Source organism: Symphodus melops (genome assembly GCF_947650265.1).
Source record: "Symphodus melops genome assembly, chromosome: 13".
NCBI lineage: Eukaryota > Metazoa > Chordata > Actinopteri > Labriformes > Labridae > Symphodus > Symphodus melops.
Genome location: NC_136703.1, coordinates 9603105 through 9624986, shown reverse-complemented (window position 1 = coordinate 9624986; position 21882 = coordinate 9603105). Strand labels below are relative to the sequence as shown.

The 21882-nt window shown below is 38.8% G+C and overlaps 1 long non-coding RNA gene across 1 annotated transcript; it reads left to right on the top strand.

Moving 5' to 3' along the window:
- The first annotated feature begins 6936 nt into the window (after window positions 1-6936).
- On the top strand, window positions 6937-7641 carry LOC306833499. The gene is made up of 2 exons (XR_013780368.1): window positions 6937-7420; window positions 7467-7641. It is a non-coding gene; the product is annotated as an uncharacterized lncRNA (long non-coding RNA).
- The last annotated feature ends 14241 nt before the right edge of the window (window positions 7642-21882 follow it).

Sequence of the window (21882 nt, the reverse complement as noted above, 5' to 3'; positions counted from 1 at the left end):
AAGTGGAAGAAGAAAAACAGTAGTAAAAGGAAGTAGAAGAAATTGAAAGTATCTGTACAAGAACAAGAAATAGTGATAGAAGAAAATGTAGTAAAAGAAGTGGAAGCAGAAAAAGAAGTAAAAGCAGAAGTAGAAGAAGAGGAAATAGCATAAAAACAGTAGTACAATTAGAACAAGTAGTAAAAGTATCTGTAGAAGGACAAGAAATAGTAATAGAATAAGAAAATGTAGTAAAAGAAGACATGTACGTAGAAAAAGAAGTAAAAGCAGAAGAACAGGAAGTTGAAGCAAAAGTAGACCATTTACAGTATGAAGTTCAATGCATGTGTGTGCGTGTGTGGGGGTGTGGGTGTTTGTGTGTAACTGCAACCAAGAGTAACAGCACTCAGCTGGCAGCTTAGACTGAGAAAACGGGGAAAACATCTCCCTATTCAGTGCAGACTTTCAGGGGTAAAATGAAGAGTTGGTGGCTGAATGATGATTTTATGAGCAAGAGGAGAGGTAGCTGAACGCGTTGATGTAATTTTTATGTCTGGGATCCAAGAAATGTGGGAACCACAGCGATGTAAAAACTTGATCAAGAGAGATCTGTTTCCAAATGAATCGGAGAATCTTAACATTATCGCAGATGGAGAGTTTTTTGGACCACCTGCCGCTTTGAAGCTCACAGTGTCCAAACCGTTGCTCCGTTTGTCCTGAAATGCTAATGTGAGCGAGAGGACAAGTTTTCCTACGTTTTGAGGGTAAATTTAGTCATGTGGTGTGAAAATTGTGGTCGCTAGAGCAATTTGTTCGGGAGATTTTGAACCCATCTCCCAACTCTGCCACACTCTAACGATGATGTCACCCACTCTAGCTCTGAACATTCCACCACATAGACACCCATTCAAAAACAGGGAAGACAGCAAAAAACATCACAAAACAGTTGGAGGTATAGTTTAAAAAGTATAAAAGATAGCAAAACAATGTAAATGTAGCAAAAGCTGCAGAAGAACGTGTGAACGTTTTAACGTAAAAATGAAGTCTCTACGTGGAACACAGCAAAAGTTATAAGGCTGAGAAGAAGGTGAAACAGTGGAAAAAAATCCCATTCATTTCAATGGGGAAATTTTTTTTGAAAATTTGTGGAAAAAGTGAAATAACTTAAAAAGTAAAAGTAGTAAAAACGTGAAAAGATATAGCACACATGTCCAGAAGAAGCAGAACAGTATGATAGTTGAACGGTGAATGTAGCACAAACGGTTGAAGAGTAGAAGAGCAGTGAAAAACGTACGGAAGTAGAATAATAATAATAATAATAATAATAATAAAGATTTGGATAACAATAGTGTGAATGCTTTCAAGCATTCACACTAATAACTAGAAAATTTGCATTTCCCTGCGGAAAATGCGTGTGAATGCTTCCTGCTGAAATGTTGCAGAAACACGGCTGAATGAAGAAGAATAAGCAGAAGTAGAGGAGAATTAGCAGAAGATGAAGATAAAGTGGAAGAAGTAGAAGAAGAGGAAATAGCAGAAGAAAAGTGGAAGAAGAGGAAATAGCAGAAGAAAAGTGGAAGAAGAGGAAATAGCAGAAGAAAAGTGGAAGAAGAGGAAATAGCAGAAGAAAAGTGGAAGAACAAAAACCGTAGTAAAAGGAGAAAAGGAAGTAGAAGAAAGTGAAAGTATCTGTACAAGAACAAGAAATAGTGATAGAAGAAAATGTAGTAAAAGAAGTGGAAGCAGAAAAAGAAGTAAAAGCAGAAGAACAAGAGGTAGAAGAAGAGGAAATAGCAGAAGAAAAGTGGAAGAAGAAAAACAGTAGTAAAAGGAAGTAGAAGAAATTGAAAGTATCTGTACAAGAACAAGAAATAGTGATAGAATAAGAAAATGTAGTAAAAGAAGAAGCGGAAGCAGAAAAAGAAGTAAAAGCAGAGGAACAGGAAGTTGAAGCAAAAGTAGACCATTTCCAGTATGAAGTTCAATGCATGTGTGTGGGGGTGTGGGGGTGTGGGTGTTTGTGTGTGTAACTACAATCAAGAGTAACTGCAGTCAGCTGGCAGCTAAGACAGTGAGCAAAAGGGGAAAATGTCTCCCCATTGATTGCCAATTTTAAGGGGTTAAATGAAGAGTTGGTGGCTTAATGATGATTTTATGAGCAAGAGGAGAGTTAGCTGAACGCGTTGATGTAATTTTTATGTCTGGGATCCAAGAAATGTGGGAACCACAGCGATGTAAAAACTTTGTCAAGAGAGATCAGTTTCCAGATGAATCGATGAATCTTAACATTATCGCAGATGGAGAGTTTTTTGGACCACCTGCCGCTTTGAAGGTCACAGTGTCCAAACCGTAGCTCCGTTTCTCCTGAAATCCTAATGTGAGCGAGAGGACAAGTTTTCCTACGTTTTGAGGGTACATTTATTCATGTGGTGTGAAAATTGTGGTCGCTAGAGCAATTTGTTCGGGAGATTTTGAAATAATCTCACAACTCTGCCGCACTCTCGCGATGATGTCACGCACTCTAGCTCTGAACATTCCACCACATAGACACCCATTCAAAAACGGGGAAGACAGCAAAAAACATCACAAAACAGTTGGAGGTATAGTTTAAAAAGTATAAAAGATAGCAAAACAATGTAAATGTAGCAAAAGCAGCAGAAGAACGTGTGAACGTTTTAAAGTAAAAATGAAGTCTCTACGTGGAACACAGCAAAAGTTATAAGGCTGAGAAAAAGGTGGAACAGTGGAAAAAAATCCCATTCATTTCAATGGGGAAAAAAATTGTGAAAATTTGTGGAAAAAGTGAAATAACTTAAAAAGTAAAAGTAGTAAAAACGTGAAAAGATATAGCACACCTGTCCAGAAGAAGCAGAACAGTATGAAAGTTGAACGGTGAAAGTAGCACAAACGGTTGAAGAGTAGAAGCGAAGTAAAAAACGCACGGAAGTAGAATAATAATAACTAGAAAATTTGCATTTCCCTGCGGAAAATGCGTGTGAATGCTTCCTGCTGAAATGTTGCAGAAACACTGCTGAATGAAGAAGAACTAGCAGAAGATGAAGAAAAAGTGGAAGAAGAGGAAATAGCAGAAGAAAAGTAGAAGAAGACAAACATTAGTAAAAGTACAACAAGAAGCAGAAGAAGTAAAAGTATCTTCAGAAGAACAAGAAATAGTAATAGAAGATGTAGAAAAAGCAGAAATACAAGAAGCAGAAGAGGAAGAAAAAGCAGAAAAAGACAGTAGCAAAACTAAAACAAGAAGCAGAAGACGTAAAAGTATCTGCAGAAGAACAGGAAATAGTAATGGAAGAAGAAGATGAAGTAAAAGCAGAAATACAAAAACCAGTAGAAGAGGAAATAGCAGAAAAAGACATTAGCAAAACTAGAACAAGAAGCAGAAGAAGTAAAAGTATCTGCAGAAGAACAAGAAATAGTAATAGAAGAAGATGTAGTAAAAGCAGAAATACAAGAAGCAGAAGAAGAGGAAATAGCAGAAAACGACAGTAGCAAAACTAAAACAAGAAGCAAAAGAAGTAAAAGTATCTGCAGAAGAAATAGTAATGGAAAAAGATGAAGTAAAAGCAGAAATACAAGAAGCAGAAGAAGAGGAAATAGCAGAAAAAGACTGTAGCAAAACTAAAACAAGACGCAGAAGAAGTAAAAGTATCTGTAGGAGAACAAGAAATAGTGATAGAATAAGAAAATGTAGTAAAAGAAGACATGTACGCAGAAAAAGAAGTAAAAGCAGAAGAACAGGAAGTTGAAGCAAAAGTAGACCATTTACAGTATGAAGTTCAATGCATGTGTGTGCGTGTGTGGGGGTGTGGGTGTTTGTGTGTAACTGCAACCAAGAGTAACAGCACTCAGCTGGCAGCTTAGACTGAGAAAACGGGGAAAACATCTCCCTATTCAGTGCAGACTTTCAGGGGTAAAATGAAGAGTTGGTGGCTGAATGATGATTTTATGAGCAAGAGGAGAGGTAGCTGAACGCGTTGATGTAATTTTTATGTCTGGGATCCAAGAAATGTGGGAACCACAGCGATGTAAAAACTTGGTCAAGAGAGATCTGTTTCCAAATGAATCGGAGAATCTTAACATTATCGCAGATGGAGAGTTTTTTGGACCACCTGCCGCTTTGAAGCTCACAGTGTCCAAACCGTTGCTCCGTTTGTCCTGAAATCCTAATGTGAGCGAGAGGACAAGTTTTCCTACGTTTTGAGGGTAAATTTAGTCATGTGGTGTGAAAATTGTGGTCGCTAGAGCAATTTGTTCGGGAGATTTTGAACCCATCTCCCAACTCTGCCACACTCTAACGATGATGTCACGCACTCTAGCTCTGAACATTCCACCACATAGACACCCATTCAAAAACGGGGAAGACAGCAAAAAACATCACAAAACAGTTGGAGGTATAGTTTAAAAAGTATAAAAGATAGCAAAACAATGTAAATGTAGTAAAAGTAGTGGAAAAACGTGTGAACGTTTTAACGTAAAAATTAAGTCTCTACGTGGAACACAGCAAAAGTTATAAGGCTGAGAAGAAGGTGAAACAGTGGAAAAAAATCCCATTCATTTCAATGGGGAAAAAAATTGTGAAAATTTGTGGAAAAAGTGAAATAACTTAAAAAGTAAAAGTAGTAAAAACGTGAAAAGATATAGCACACCTGTCCAGAACAAGCAGAACAGTATGAAAGTTGAACGGTGAAAGTAGCACAAACGGTTGAAGAGTAGAAGCGAAGCAAAAAACGTACGGAAGTAGAATAATAATAATAATAAAGATTTGGATAACAATAGTGTGAATGCTTGAGCATTCACACTAATAACTAGAAAATTTGCATTTCCCTGCGGAAAATGCGTGTGAATGCTTCCTGCTGAAATGTTGCGGAAACACTGCTGAATGAAGAAAAATCAGCAGAAAAAGAGGAAAATTAGCAGAAGATGAAGAAAAAGTGGAACAAGTAGAAGAAGAGGAAATAGCAGAAGAAAAGTGGAAGAAGAGGAAATAGCAGAAGAAAAGTGGAAGAAGAGGAAATAGCAGAAGAAAAGTGGAAGAAGAAAAACAGTAGTAAAAGGAGAAAATGAAGTAGAAGAAAGTGAAAGTATCTGTACAAGAACAAGAAATAGTGATAGAAGAAAATGTAGTAAAAGAAGTGGAAGCAGAAAAAGAAGTAAAAGCAGAAGAACAAGCAGTAGAAGAAGAGGAAATAGCAGAAAAACAGTAGTAAAAGGAGAAAAGGAAGTGAAAGTATCTGTACAAGAACAAGAAATAGTGATAAAAGAAAATGTAGTAAAAGTAGGAATAGTAAAAGTAGAACAAGTAAAATAAGAAAGCAAAAGTGTCTGTACAAGAACAAGAAATAGTGATAGAATAAGAACATGTAGTAAAAGAATAAGTGGAAGCAGAAAAAGAAGTAAAAGCAGAAGAACAAGCAGTAGAAGAAGAGGAAATAGCAGAAAAAACAGTAGTAAAAGTAGAACAAGAAAGAAGAAAGTAAAAGTATCTGTAGGAGAACAAGAAATAGTGATAGAAGGAGAACATGTCGTAAAAGAAGTGGAAGCAGAAAATGTAGATAAAGCAGAAGAATCAAGAAGTAAATGAGAAAGCAAAGCATTTACAGTATAAAGTTCAATGCATGTGTTTGCGTTTGTGGGAGTGTGGGTGTTTGTGTGTAACTGCAATCAAGAGTAACTGCAGTCAGCTGGCAGCTAAGACAGTGAGAAAAAGGTGGAAAATGTCTCCCTATTGAGTGCCAATTGTAAGGGGTTAAATGAAGAGTTGGTGGCTGATTTTTATGTCTGGAATCCAAGAAATGTGGGAACCACAGAGATGTAAAAACTTGGTCAAGAGAGATCAGTTTCCAAATGAATCGGTGAATCTTAACAGATATATAACATGACAGATATATAACATATCCATAACAGATGGATAGTTTTTTGGACTACCTGCCGCTTTGAAGCTCAGTACCCATGCTTTCATTTACTCAGCTAACAAGTGACCTGCTTCACCATAGGGCAGGTGCTGAAAAGTGCTTTAAAGTTTACCGACTTGCAGCACCACGGACAGCACCACGTTAAGATGTGCTTACATGCATGTGTGTGTGAGAGAGACAGAGTGAGAAGTAAAATACTGCTGAATGTTGAAGAAAAAGTAGAATACGCACAGGAAAAATTTAGGTACAAGACAAAGTAATTTATTTGTGTTGAACATGTATAAACGTAAAAATTGCCAGAGAAAGTGGAGTTTTTGCGTATCATGCAGAACGGCAGAAGATGAAGTATGTATATGAAGCAGTATAATATTTGTAATAGTGTAATACGATAATAACACAAGTAATAATGTTGCTGTGTCCACAAAATGGTCTGTATTTGGTCAATATGAAATGAAAACTGCTAGATTACTTCATTTTGTTTCATTTAACAAGAGAAAAGAAAAACAAACAAACAATAATGCTTTTCTGAAATTAAAAACAAAACAAAAATAATAAAGCTTTTCTGTAAGTAAAACAGCTAAACAAAACATTTTTCTAAAATGAAAAAAAGAGGGAATGAAAACCAAATAATTTGTAATATATTCATATAGAAAGGTGATGGAAATGTAATCTAAAAACATAGTACAATAAAACTAATAAACATAGGAAGACATGATACAGGATAGCTCAATATTGGCATTTAGCAAGAGGTGCAATCATAAACAAGTTGTATAAATACAGCAATAATAGAACGATACAGATATGTGATATTGTATAGATTAATATTTCACGTCCAATGTAATCTTAAATGAATGATTATTAACAAATAAATGAAAAGAACAATATAAATAAAAATATAAATTAATACAAAAATGTAGAAAATGATGAAGAATATATCAATTAGTCTTCTGATTTGAGAACATATGAATGATGAGACATGACAATAAAATAAATGAAATCAAATAAAAATCAAATAAGCACTAAGATTCACAAAAAATAATGATGTAAAAACATAAACACAACACTAAATAAAACTAAGGCACTGTTTGTTGGTCAGTGTTTAATGAAACAAGGGAATACTTAGTTCATTGAACTAAACCATGTGTTGCAGACATGCAGTCTTTAAAATTAAAAGTTGTTTTAAATATGACTTTATCAGACCACGGTTTAACAGGGATCAGGTTAGGCTAAGTAAAAACATGGGAAAACCTTTACACTAACCAGCTGAAACCCTAGACTAAATAATAATAAAAACATTAAAAAAACCCTGAATCAGCCTGTTCCTTCAGGTTAAAGGTAGAGTCCTGTTTTTTCTTAATGTACATCACACCACAATGATGGGATAAATAAGTTACCTAAAACAAGCCATACATTCATACTGCAAAATAATACAATTTTTAGTGCTGCTAAGTATTTGTATTTATGCACTGTCATCCCTAAATCCGGTTTTCATTTTCTTTAAATGTACTACAGTATTCCCACTGGTCAGTCTGTTCTTTCAGCTTAAAGGTAGAGGAGGGGCCCAGATTTAATATTGTGTTTACAAGCCTCAAAGAAGTCTTCTACTGACTCCACCCACAGACTTCATTTACTTCAGATGCATTTAGCAAATGAACAAACGTGTTATTCCCTTCATCTGTGTTAATAGTCTTCTGAATAGAAAACAGATGAATGATGAGAGGGAGAGTAGGCATGAAAATAAAAAAAATAAAAAATAGCAATACTAAAAAAAAGTTCAAATTGGTTTGTCTTATCAAGAGAAGCAGTCATTTCTTCACACCAGTGTTCTGTAAATGGTAATTTGTCAATCTTTCATTTAAAGAAAAAATAAATAAATCAAAATGTCAGTTTATGAGTGGAGGTGTAAAGTTCTGAAATGTTTGACCTTTTAACTTGTCTGTTGACTGTAGAAATGTTGCTTGCAGTTCTTTGGTCAGTGTCTGGTGTAAGGACAACATCACAGTATTGACAGAGGTGAAGACGAGGAGCAGAGCCTTAAATAGAAGAAAAAACAGTCAGAAAGTTAATTTCCTAATTAGTTTGTTCAAGTTTGTCATCATTTTCTCCTGATAGATTGTTTACCTTTTGAACAAAGCCTGACGCTGCAGTGATGAGGAACCTTCAGTCTGAGAGTGATGATAGATCCGCAGCTTGTGTCACTGTTGCACAATTAGACTCTGCTGAGCTACAATGGATACATGATGGATTCACAGATCGTGACGCGGAGCCAGTTCTGACAAAGGAAGCAGAAGGTTGTTGTAAAAATCTAATGATACAAAACACGATTAAAAGTTGCATGATACACAAAAAATAAATACCTTAGTGCAGATAAACGCATTTGTGACCAGTAGCCGTTGCACATAGAGAAACTGAATGAAATGTGCTTCCTTGACATGTCATGATCTCAGTGCAATTCTCTTTGTCTTCACTTCATACTGGTTGAAGCACTTTGGATGAAGACCTGAAGGAAGACAACAAATGATATTTAGAGTTGTTTAAGTCAACAGCAACAACAATACACCTGACAGATAAATAAATGCACACAATTAAACAACAAAAGGAAATAATACATTAGAATTGAGAAATATTACCTTGTGATCTGTTGTGGAGACACTCGGCCACTGGACATGCGTTGTTTTTAGGGAGGAGGGACCACTGTTGATTCTGCTGCATCCTTTCTGCTTCAGCCTCGGCCCCTGCTGGTTGTTGAGAGATTCTCCAACAGTGACGACCAGCGTGTAAACTTTCTTTAAGCTGACGGAGCTGATGCATCCTCGCGTTGCGAGTTGCTTCCTTGTAGTTGATGAGGGCTGATAGTGCTGGCTTAAAATCAGCCCGCTCAGCAGACATGGCAACCCGTGTGTACAGGAGGAGGGGTGCGGGGGTAGACTGCTCTCGCCAATGTTTTGAATTTGGTATGCAATGTGATATCTGTGTGATTTTAGGTGTCAGGGTTACATATTCCTCTATTAAAACTAGCTTTCAATTGAAAACCAGGGTAAATGTGATGATTCAAACCACTTTGAACGTAGGAAAACAAATGAAAACATGAGCTAAAGAATACACTCATACATATACAAACTTCAAAAGGTTAAAAAAATGAAATAAAAAGCAAAAACAGAATTCTTTTAAAACAAAAATGTGTGGTGACTAAATGACTTATAAAATAAAATAAATAAATAAATAGGTCAAGGCTCAAGAATATAGATGAGGGACAAATTTGTCAACTACAATCATTTGACTTAAGATGTTCCTATATACATACTTCTTATTTTTGATTAATAAAATAATGTCAATAACTAATGTTTGCTATATTGTTTAGTTTTACCATCACAGGCTTTTCACAATGTGCTTACAGCTATGGGCTAATACCCCTGTTAGATCATTCCTAGGCTCCATAGTCCTGGACTGACAGTTAGAACAACAATCATTTCTGTCGTTGTTTTTTTAACCCAACATTTAGCTCAGATAACCAAGACTTACTCAAATGCTAAGGTTTTCCTTGAAGGGTTAATAAAAAAAGGACATTTCCTTGACATTTGTGAATTTCATTTAGAAGACAAACAAGACAACATTATCTACCAATCAAATCAGTTGACAGGCTCATTTAACTAAGCCATGACTTTATAGCTATAACTTTATTATAACTTTATAAGATTGTTGTTTAACAGGGGTCAGATTAGCCCAACGCAAAGTAAAAACATGTGAAAACCTCTTATACACTAACCAGCTGAAACCCCAGACTAGATAAACCTAAAAATATAAAAAGTCAACCTGTTTTTTTGGGTTAAAGGTTTGAATTAGTCCGCTCGGAGGTTCAGATTGAAGAAGTAGGGATTTGTGGGGCTGTCTATGGAGGGCTGAGCATATGAAAGAACTGTCGACCTCCAGGAGAAGAAAAAGAAACTTACAAAGGCTATAGTATCTGCAAGGCCACCCACCTCGCTAAAAAGTTGTCAAAGAAAATTGGGTGGAAATAAACTTTTTGGGGGTTTCAGCTGGAAGCTATGAGTAGTAAAGTTAAACTTACAGCTATCTATACATCTAATAAGAGTTTTGGCCTGTGCATTTATCAATCCTCACCCACCAGCCCTTAATGTCAAGTCAATTTGAATCAAGTTGACTTGACTTGACATTAACTTGATAAATGCACAGGCCAAAAGAGAGTTCTGTAAAAAGTTGACATAATAATAACTTATACTATAACTTTTACCCAAACACATTTCATACTTATCAACTAATGCTCTAACATGTAATCTGCAAAAACATTTGTCTTACCTGAGTCTTTAAGCCTGGAAGAATATACAGATTTGTTATTACCATAGAGACACGTCCAGCAGCATGATTGTTCTCAGGAGATTATGATGATGACAATGATTTCCAATCCATCAACGACAATGATTTCCAGTTGAGGAGGAATACTCTGGTCCACTCACCCTCCCCCCCAGTCTTACTGAGACTGAGGCAGCCTGGCGAGGTGTTTAGCCAGACCGCAGAGCTTCCTCTTTCTGCAAAATACTAGTCAGTCCAATTATTCACATTGTTTTCTGTTTACATAGTCTATGTGATATTTACATATTTACACATTTTAAAAACGTATTCTTTAAAATCAAACTGTTTTTAGAAAAAATGATCTTTTACTCTTAAGAGTTACAAGTTTAATCAAAACGGTTAAATTGTCCTTAAAAAATCATCAATCTGAATTCTTTCATGAGCTGTTTGAGGAAACTGCACAGTAAACAGGGTTGTGGTAACTGTAATAGCTCTGCATGACACCCGAGTGGAGACATTGCTGTGGTCGTGAGATAAAAATGGGGTCCAGGAGGGTACCTTTATCTGTTGTGGCAGCGGTGATCAGTTGAGCATATCCCTTGGACTGAAAGAGCTCCAGAATCGGCTTCTTGGTGTTCGATAGCAGGTTCTCGTTGAAATCGCCACAGACAATGATGGGATGGCAGTCCATGATCTCCAGTGAGTCCAAAAGACACCCCAGGTTTGTCAGAAATGATGCAACGCTGTAGTTGGGAGGTCTGTACACGGCAGCAATCAGTGCCCTCACCGGAGCTTCAACCTTCAAAGCCACAAACTCAAGGTCAGTTACATTATTTATGTACCGTTTTTCATGGGCCTGCAAGTGGTTCTTTACATAAACGGCAACTCCACCACACGCTCTGCTGGCAATTTCTGGCACATTTGCATATGACACGTGTCTGTTGCGTGTGAACATCCTGTAGCCCTCTAAAAGGAGACTGTCTGCAACTGAGGAACCTTGTAGGTGGGTTTCTGTAAGACACAAAACATCAGCAAGACACAGTTCATGATGGCTCTTGATATCATTGACATGACATGGCAATCCTTCTGTGTTGTGGTGAACAATGGTGACAGTGTCATGTCTGCTCAGTGTCTGTTGAATCTGATAAAGTGGCATCACATGGTCCAAGTTGACTTGTCTCATGGCTTCTAAGGCTGCATTGACTTGTTGGTTTGCATAGATTTTATTCTCATCCAAGTCGAGCATGTACAGTCCTGTGAGAGAGGTCACTCTACTGATAGCGACATACGCCATGCCTGGTTCAAAAATGTGTTTCAGCGAAACGACAGCCGATTCCCTGGTCATTCCTTGCACCTTGTGTATTGTACATGCAAAAGCAAGTTTCAAAGGAAACTGTCTACGCACCACTCCTTTTTGTTTCAGACTCTCCTCCGATCTCTCTATGTACACCAGACCATCATCTCCTGCTCTGTTACGATAACTCCTGCCAGCTGTTTCATCATCCATCTTGAGGCCAAGCCTAGTGACATGAGTACAGCCATGTTGTTCAGTGAATACAACTCTGCCTAGTGTAGCAAATGATCCGTTCACCAAACCTTCACACACTTCTATGTTTCTTGTGAGCATGACTCGAGCACCTTCAGCAACAGTCAGTGTGTCTGGCAAATCATTTCGGCCTCCTTTCGATGGTACACCTTGTCGTGTCATCTGTCCAGTGTGTGGGTCCTTTTTAAAGTCATCTGCATCAATGGTGGTAACATGAGAATGGAGCAGGGACAAAGTTGTAGAGTTGTGTGCGTCTACTTGTTTATTGGTGGCAAAAATGTGCAGGACATCAGTTGGACAAAGTTCTGATCGAGTCACAGTCCGTGACAGCAAAGCTCTGTCTGCTACAGAAAGCTGTTCTGTTTTTCCCTTCACACGGATCCTGTTCAACATCTCTGCAAAGACAACGTCGTCCTTCTGTCGAATGATCTCTGTCAGAGTGATCTTCTCAAAGTTTTCCTGCCACAGGTCAATCTCAGATGGGTCATACACGCAAAGTGGTTTGGGCTGTCGTACTGGCGGTAGCTGATAAAAGTCTCCCACAGTTATAACTGACATGCCTCCGAAGGGTCTGTGATTACCTTTGATCTGTTTCAGTCTCACATCCACGTAGGCAAACAGGGGCTTTGACACCATGGACACCTCGTCAATGACAAGAATTTCCGCATTCAAAAGCTCACATCGGACTGCATCTAGTTGGTTGCCAAGACCTTGAAAGGGTGGTTTAAGGCTTCTGGGCAGCTTGAGGAGAGAGTGCAGTGTTGTACCAGAGATGTTAAAGGCTGCAGTTCCAGTGAAAGCAGTCAACAGCACAGTGGGGTTTGATATGTCATCTTCCTCAGCACGTGTGGGCAGTTTGCACAGTATCTTGGATGCCTCCGAGTAGATGCATTTAATCAGGTGTGATTTACCGGTTCCAGCTCCACCGTTTACATAATAGAAGAACTGCTCTGGGTTTAGTCCACAGACACGTTTTATGCACCAGTCCCTGACAGCATAGAACACACTCGCTTGTTTCCGGTTCAGACTCTGATACATCTGGCGTAACAGTGTGGGATTGATCACAGGGGGCTCTCTTACGGCTCTGACTTCTGTAACAGCATTAGCCTGTCTACTGTAGTCGGGTACATTCTCTTGGACATTTTCACCATCGGCTTCTCTGGCTTCCAGTTCATCAATACACTCCATCCTCACCACTTCAGATTCTGGTGCTAAGTTAGACCACTCATCTATCACGTCTCTGTTTTCTTCATAGTCCTGGATAGCACTCTCAATCTCGTCACTGTTCTTTTCATATCTCTTTTTGTTTCTGTCCACAATGTTTCTTACACACTCAGGACGGGGAGAATATGGCAGCTGAACTATACCACTGTTGTGAAAGGACTCGTACGTGGGTAGAGACACTCTTTTCAGCTCTAGCTCTGATCTGTGAGGAAGATACAGTTTAAGCAACGTGCCATAATACTGCTCAGGATATTTCTCTTTGGATATGCGACGATATCTGATGACTGCTGGTTTATCGGCTTCTCTCCTCTGTACGTGGCCCATCTCATTCAGCAGAGGAACAACATTTTTACCTTTAATCTGTTGTCCATACACAAATCTGCAGCAAGAGCCAAAGTCTGCCATGCACATCTGCTCAAACTCTGGTGTTTCAGGTCTGGCTTTGTATTTGTCTGCGAAAGATGTCATCCACACATTTAAACTCTCTGGAGTTGTGTTGTCAAGGCTGGAGCGTGGGAGACTCATTTTAACTGGGTTGTCATCTGTAGGAATGAACACCACACCACGGGAAGACTTTTTCATGTTAAGTCCAGTGCAACGGGCAACAGCTTCCTGTGCAGAAACCTCTCTCTTTTTGGAATATGCCTGCATGATTTCCCTCATTTCATCACATTCATTGACACAGTCTCCCTTTGAGTTTTCGATGAGTGCTTGCAGATATCGACTCACAGAGTTCTCACTTTTACACATGTATGTGCAGATGTAGTGTATCAGACCGTAATAAGAAAGTATGAACTGTAGGTCCATGTTGGCCGACCACACTTCAAGCAGGTGAGGGTTGTAAGGATTTACCCAGCAGTCCTTTGGATCACGTTGGAGTATGATATTGCTGGTATGGCTCATCATGTGCAGGTGTTGCTCGTATTCATTCATGGTTAAGTCACATCGAGCGAGGACCTCTGCTAAACTCAGGGAGGCAGTTGCAGGCTCATTAAGCAGCTGAATCAGTGGAGCTAGCTTTCTCTTTGCTGTTTCAAGTCTTACTGACCCCTCGTCATCTCCAGGTCTTGTGATCATAGTCTTTCTGCACGGTTGCTTAGGGAAACCAAACCTGCACCCAGATCTTGCACCTTTGAAACAAGTCTTTGAGTGGCTTTTGCTGTGAATTTGCACTTCTGTGACTATCTTGTACAGTTCAGGTTGTGTATTTGGATCAGGTAACTGAGCAGTGATGTATTTGGACACAAACTCGCACACAGTCTGATCACTGTCTTTCTCAAACACAGGAGCACCTTCTACCCATAGTAGGCCATGTATGTGAGGACTTCCTCTGTGTTGGAACTCAAGGCGGTAGAAAAAGTCAAAAACATTGCCCAGGGGTTGTGCAGGGGACAAGATCAAATCTCTGAACAGTGCCTCCACACGTTTATCAAACATGCGCATTGTTGTCACAGGATTGCTCCTCAGAATGTCACACTTGGTGGACCAGTCCAGCTCATCCAAATTCACTTCCTCACCCTGCTGTGCTTTTATGGCTATAATCACCTCAGGCCAACGCATTTCTGCTGCTGAAAACGTGCAAAAGAAGGTAGGGATTCCCAGCTGTCTGATCATAGCAAACAGGTCTTTGGTTGTTTTGTCCCAGTATGCTGGTGTTCCTCTCAGTGGCTGCATGAATCGAATTGCATCTCTGTTCCTCACAAGTTTCTCCACCTCATATTTGTCTCTCAGCATTCTTGAGGTTATTTTACGTCCGTCTCTGGTGAAAGGTTTTCCTTTACGCAGCTGTATTGACATGCTTGAAGTGGCCAAGTATATCTCTGTCACAAACTGGGCAAAGAACAAATAATTTGTGTCTTTGGCAAAGCGATCATCAACACCAAACAGCCTTGCTTTGAAATAACCACTGGGTGTCAGTTTAATAGGTCGGTTTTCATCCAGGGTATTTTGACCAGTTGGAAACTGAACAGGAAAAGCTTTTCCCTCCAAGTTCTTTTCTTTAAAAAAACTGACTGGATTGTTTCCCTCTGCAGGTGCTACAGAATAAATCCCTTCACTGTAACATAATATCTCCTCTGAAACATCACGTGGCTGAAGGCATGATTCAAGAATGATTCCACCACTATTCTCATTTTCTTGTTGTGCCTCGTCATCATCGTCACCATCATCATTCTCCTGTGTTTGATTGTCATCACAAAGCATTGTGTTGTTCTGTTGCTCATTTTCAGGATCATTATCGGCCTCACACATTGCATCGCTCTCAAGTCTGTCAATTTCCATCAGATCCTCTTCATCATAATCATCATCATCCATTGATTCATCATCATCATCATCTGCAAGTGTTGGGTCACATAACTCCTCCTCATCTCTGATGGTGACATCATCATACTCTGGGTGAATCTGTTTTAGTTTATTCAGAGCTTGCACTAACTTAGACCAGGTTACAGTCTGGAACAGCTGATGACCTTTGTAACACAAACGTCTTTTCAGTTTCACTCTCAACACCTGAGACTCGCTTCTCAATCTGGGCAAAGCATTCACTGTTTCTTGAACCTCAGACGGGACACACACTACATTACCATGTATAGCTCTCTGCTGACCTTTAGGAAGAGGAATGATTTTTGCAAAAGCTATGCACTTTGCTATGAGATGTCTCTCCAGAATGTTGAGGTCACACAGCTCTGTCGGTATGTCATCCAACCACAAGTTATTTGCGACAGCAAGTTTTGGCATGGCTCCACTTTTCAGGTAATCATGGCAGGTGTGACAAATCCACTCCGTCTTTCTTTCAACAGGCACTTTGCATTGATTATTCCTGCAGTCATCGTCACATATGTGAACATATTTTCCTGTGAGGCAGGCTGCAACAACATTTAGATTCTTTACAAAGTTTGACCTCTTGCATGGTTTTACTTGGTTTGGAAATGAGGCTTTGTGACACACAGTGCACACGAACGTTGGACCAGCTTTTATGTGAGACTTGAAAATAGCCATGGCCTCCTTGATCAAAGCATTGTCACTCTCTCTGTCATGGTTTTGTCTAGTCATCTGTCTGTATTTTCTTTTTATTTTCAGGGCACATCTCATGTTATGCATGGTCCTAAATGCAAGATTGTTCTTATGCCTGTCTTTCATAATTTTCCTCATGATATGTCTGTGTTTGAGACGGAAGGCTTCATTATGGGCATAACGTTGAGTCATATAAGATCGTTGCCTCAGCCTGAAATCACTATTGTCTCTATATCTCACAGTGATATTTTGTTTTTTCTTCAGTCTAAATTCAGGATCGACAGCATATCTCACAGTGATATTTTGTTTTTTCTTCAGTCGAAATTCAGGATCGACAGCATATCTCACAGTGATATTTTGTTTTTTCTTCAGTCGAAATTCAGGATCAACAGCATACCTACTCTTAATAAACTTTTTTTTCATTTGCCTGAATTCAATATTCTCCCTGTATCTTGTTGTAAATGTTTGTCTTTTCTTCTGTTGTATTTCAGGTTTGTTTCTGTATTGGTTGGTAACATATTCTCGTTTTCTTTTAGTGAATTCTTCATCAGAACGTTTCTCAGCTGAATAAGATTTTTTCTTCGCCCTATATGATTCATCTGAAGCATATTTTTCTCTCTCTCTTCTCTTTTGATTTTCCTTTCTTTGTGATACATTTTTCGATCGCAATAGTCTCCTCCTGTATCTTTCTCTTCGCTGCTTGTTCATTTTTGACAGTTTGATGTCATGTAAGACATTATCAGCGGCAAAAGACTTTACCAAAGGAACAGTTAAGTTTGGTTCACTCTGAGGACAAACTTGTGAGTTGAGTTCAGTAACTGGTTCTTGTTCAGTTGGAGTATCAGGGACCATGATACAGACCTGTGGTTGTCTCTCAGATGACACAGAAGTTTTTTCAGTTGAGATTCCCGTTAATGAGTTATTGGAAACATCATTTACTGTGATGGAATCATGGCTGCTTTGGATCAGTGGTTCTGGTTCCGTGTCCATGTCAGCAAACACTTCATGTACAGTGTGTTCAGGAAGATCAGCGTTTGTAACACTTGCAGTTGATTTGTCATGAGGGGCATCATCGAGCAGAGTGGTTGATTCTGTGTGAGCTGTGGGCTGAATATCTGTAGCTGGGATGGCGTTACTCAGGTCGATGTTCACATCGTGAAATCCAACAGGCTTTAACTCGTAGTTGGAGGATGCTGCTGTGTCCAACATCTTGTGATACTTGATGAGCCTGTCAATCATATCACTCAGACATGTGAATGTTACCATCACTGCTGTACCAGGAGTTGGTGTACGCTGGTTTAGAGGCAAACCTTTGGCTGTCCTAGCATGTGGATCAAAGAAACCGTATCTGCCTGACCTTGTTCTGAATACTGCAATGCATAAGGAAGTCATCAACAGCAACGCATACTGCACATCTGATAACAAGCAGGACAATCCAGCCTCGAGATCAAGGAAGTAATCAACTGCTCCAGCAGGAGGATCTCCAAATGAGCCATACCTGGAAAGTTGTAACATGTCCACAATGAGTGTGCCATGGCGTGCAGGAACACAGTCAGGAAGTTCATCCGTGGTCAAATGAATGTGGTTAGGAACCCTTTTTCTAACCTGTGCGTACATGACATCACCTTTGTCCAAAACAAGGTCCAGGTCTGCTCTGGTGAAGTTTTCATTCTCGTTCAGAAAAGCAAGAAATGTGAGCGAGTTACAGGTACATTGCTTATTTCTGGTTCTAGAGCTGTATTTAAGAGAAGCCTGGCTTCTGGATGCACTGACACTTTGTTCATCACCTCCAGAGTTTACACTGTCTGCATGAGTTGGGCCTGCTACAAACGTGTCCTGTCTCTTTAAATGATCTGCATAAGATACCTGGGTGGAGTCAGGCTGAACAGTTTGACCTGTGCTGCTGATCTGCTGAGACGGAGAAGGGCCTGCAGTATGTGGATCAGAGTGACTGTCTCTCTTCACAAAGCCTGCTTGAGATACCTGTGCTACATGTTGCTCATCACTTGGACCTACTTTGTTCTGCAAAGACTGACCTGGATCACGTACTCTCTTCACCATGTCTGCATAAGATACCTGTGGTACACATGATGACATTTGACCATGTTGTTTCTTACTCTCAGGATCAGGTGCTGTGGCTCTCTTTACCTCCTCACTGCTCTGAGAAACTGTTACACACTTAACATCACCTGACTTCTGTCTGCGGAGGCTTTGGGCTTGAGCTCTCTTATTCTTCCTTGGCATTGTGCTGCTTTAACTGTTTATGTGTTAGCTGGTAATATGATACTCTAATAAAGTAACTTTTCAAAGTTTTTATTTTAAATCAAGAACACAGTTGTGGTGGTGATGGATGAGTGATCCTGTGGTAGAACTCTCAGTCTGCAGAAAGGGAACAGCCACTCCAAATGTCTCCCTGCAAGATATCTTTTATTTGACAGATCAAGTTATATCACAACAGAAAACCTTTGACAAATGAATTACTAAACAATGTGTGTGAAAACAGCTGCTGTATCAGGTAGTTTTACTTTTATGATTATTTATACTGATAAACAAAAACTGATGAGTGAATCAATTTGCAATCAAACCTTTGATACAAACCAAACAGGTCTCTTCAGCAACAACGTTCAGGAACAACTACAGTTCTTTTTATCTTTTCTTTTTTTATTAATATTATCAAATTTCAGTCAAATTATTGAATATATCAACAAGGATATATCAAATCAATCAAAGAACTGATGTCTGTCAGAAAAGACAAATTTGGAACTTTAATTTATCGAATTTGAAATAGCAGTAACTTATTAAATGATGTAAAAACAAATCGTTGTAGTTTAATAGTTTATTTTTTTTATGTATTTTATATCCAATAGAATATTGATCAAATGTATTCAAATAAATTTGAAGACTTACAAAATGTAAGTTAATGCCAATAGCTATTCAGATTAACGACAGGAAAGAGGGAGAGAGAAATGTGAACAGAGAAATTCACAAAGAACCCAAAAAAAGCTGGTACCAGTAACCAGTTTGCTCAAGAAAAGCAGTCCAAAGACATTTCGTTCTGTAGATATTTCGTTCTGAAAATTCGTTTCTGAATACAGATAGAACAAATTAGTCTGACAGCAGAAAGCAAGATAGAATGTCTCAAAATAGAGAGATGGAGATGGGACAGCAGAGAGCGAGATAGAATGTCTCAAAATAGAGAGATGGAGATGGGACAGCAGAGAGCAAGATAGAATGTCTCAAAATAGAGAGATGGAGATTGGACAGCAGACAGCAAGATAGAATGCCTCAAAAATAGATAGATGGAGATTGGACAGCAGACAGCAAGATAGAATGCCTCAAAAATAGAGAGATGGAGATGGGACAGCAGAGAGCAAGATAGAATGTCTCAAAATAGAAGTAGATCAGCACACCTGAAAGACAAAAAGGAAACAGACAATAGGTTGATGTTAAATACATTTTATATATATACTATAAATATAAAAGTTTGTAAAAGGAAAATGTAAAATTCAGTGTATCATGTAGTTTATTGTGTGAACTTACCAGTGAGTCTGTGACCAAAACAGATGAGGGGGAAGAGAAGAAAGAAGGGGACAAAGAGGGAGAGACTTTGAGTTTATTATAAAATCACCAACACCTCACACATTCAGTAGTTGTTGAATTTGTTCAAAACACTGGTGCCATGAAATGTGTCTTTATAACTCCAAGAACTTAGTTCTCCAGAATATCCTGAAATCTTAAGTGAAATCTTTTTGATCCTGATTTTTGTCTCATCAGGATCTCACAATCCTTCTTACCTTGGTCCCATTTAAAAACTGGACAGGATCAATCTTATTCACAAACTGGTTCTTTAAGATGACTGAATCCAGATGACCAGAACTGTAAATGGGACTTCAGACATCCCGAAGATCCACAACCAATTTATAACATTCAGATTGACTGTGTGTGTGTGTGTGTGTGTGTGTGTGTGTGTGTGTGTGTGTGTGTGTGTGTGTGTGTGAGTGAACTTACTGCAGACTGGCTGCCTCCCGATGATGGTCTGCTGTCAGATGACGGACAAAAGGTTTGGGGAGGAATGGGGACAAAGTGATATTTTCAAGTTAATATCATGTAAACTAACATCTCATTCCAACTTCTATTCATAATCAAAGTAGAATTTGTGCCAGCTCTAAGCTTTATTTCCAGTTACTAACTCGACTGTTAAGTTTCATTTGGAAAGTGTCAAAATGTGTTTTCTATTGTTTAACGGCAACTTTTCAACTGTTTACATTCTCAATAATAAGTGATTTCTGGCTGAGGCCAAATGGCAATAAGATGACTTTTAAAATGTGTCATGACGTCAAAATAATAATTCATGCAAGTCAACTCACATTTCAGGGTCTAGGAAGGGAAGGTGTCAACGACAGTCTGCAGTTAAGAGAAGGAGACAGAGATATTTTATTTCACTGTAGAAACACCTCACAGCTCATTCAAACATCTTCAGGACCAGAATTCTTGTCTTTATTTCACGTTGTTCATTAATGTAAACTAAATACTTGAGGTGAACTGTAACGCCGAGCCAACACCAACTTCAATTAACTTTAAACACTGACATTTAGTGGCTCATATTTCCATCTTCTTGAGGAATTTGTTTTTAGGCACTGATTGAGTTTTGAAGACACGAGTGAAATATAAATCCGTAGATTATAACAATCATGTTGGTATCAAACATGTTACAATAGATCACAGAGAAAGGAAACAAGTGTCGCTCTAAAGTGTCTTTACTGTAAGGTAGCATTAATAATGATTCAGCTGTGGTTAAACTTCAAATAACTTCATTGACTTGTTAGGGACTTCAGCTGTGTATGAAAGCATCACATGAATGACAGCACAAACAAAAACACACCTATCAAAGTCAATGAAGAGGACACTGAGGAAGTGAAGCTTGTTAGCCTAACGTCCACCAGACTACAGGACGGTTTTTGATGATGAATTTGTGCTTAAAAATATGATTCACTTTGCATTATTAAAATGCATTTCCTATATTTACAGTAAGTAGGAAGCCATGCATGCATGCAAAAAAAAGATATATCACTAGTTAATATGGTGAGGTTCAGCAAAGCCAAGTAATGACATTAGTTTGGCAGCTAAACACTGTTTGTTAGTGTTATTACCGTTTAGATTTGAGCCGGGTGTCAAAGATGATCTGAAAAGACAAAGAACAGAAAAAGTGCTCCGTTAACACAGGTTAAAATGACAGAAACATGTCACAGCTCGATCCGAGTAGTTTCAGGGTGGATTCTTTATCTGAATATGTTGAATATATAAACATTAAATTGGGCCAACTAAATCCTCCTTGTTTCTGCATCTTCATTGGCTCTTCAGCCTGTCCATTAATATGGCACAACTCTGTTAATCAGGTGACACATGATCAGCGTACCTCTCTGCAGTTCAATTTTGGATCATTGCAGAAAATAATCTCTGTGTCAAACACACGTTCCTGACGCTGTTTTGTTCAGCGGGATAATCTATACAGATGAACATCATTTATATGACGTTTGAAGAGTTAATGCAGCCGAGAGAAGTAAAAAGCGAACGTTATGCGCCAGCGAACTACACCGCGGTCGATTTATAATGACGTCACGACCGTTATGCTTCATCGACCTAATCAGCGGATTTGACAAGATAGCTAAACGATAGTTTAACAAGTTGTTTATTAACCTAATATTTACAAGAGCACTGAAAAACGAGACTAGAGGCTGTGAGGAGGATTAGGGAGCGAGTTCCCGGCGTGATGACGCGTGACGTCTGTGACAACCACTGTAGTTTCAGTTAGCTACTCGTTAGCAATCGCCGTTTAAAGTTCACGTAAAAACTTTAAAATTCACAAGTGGGGTCTTAGCTAAC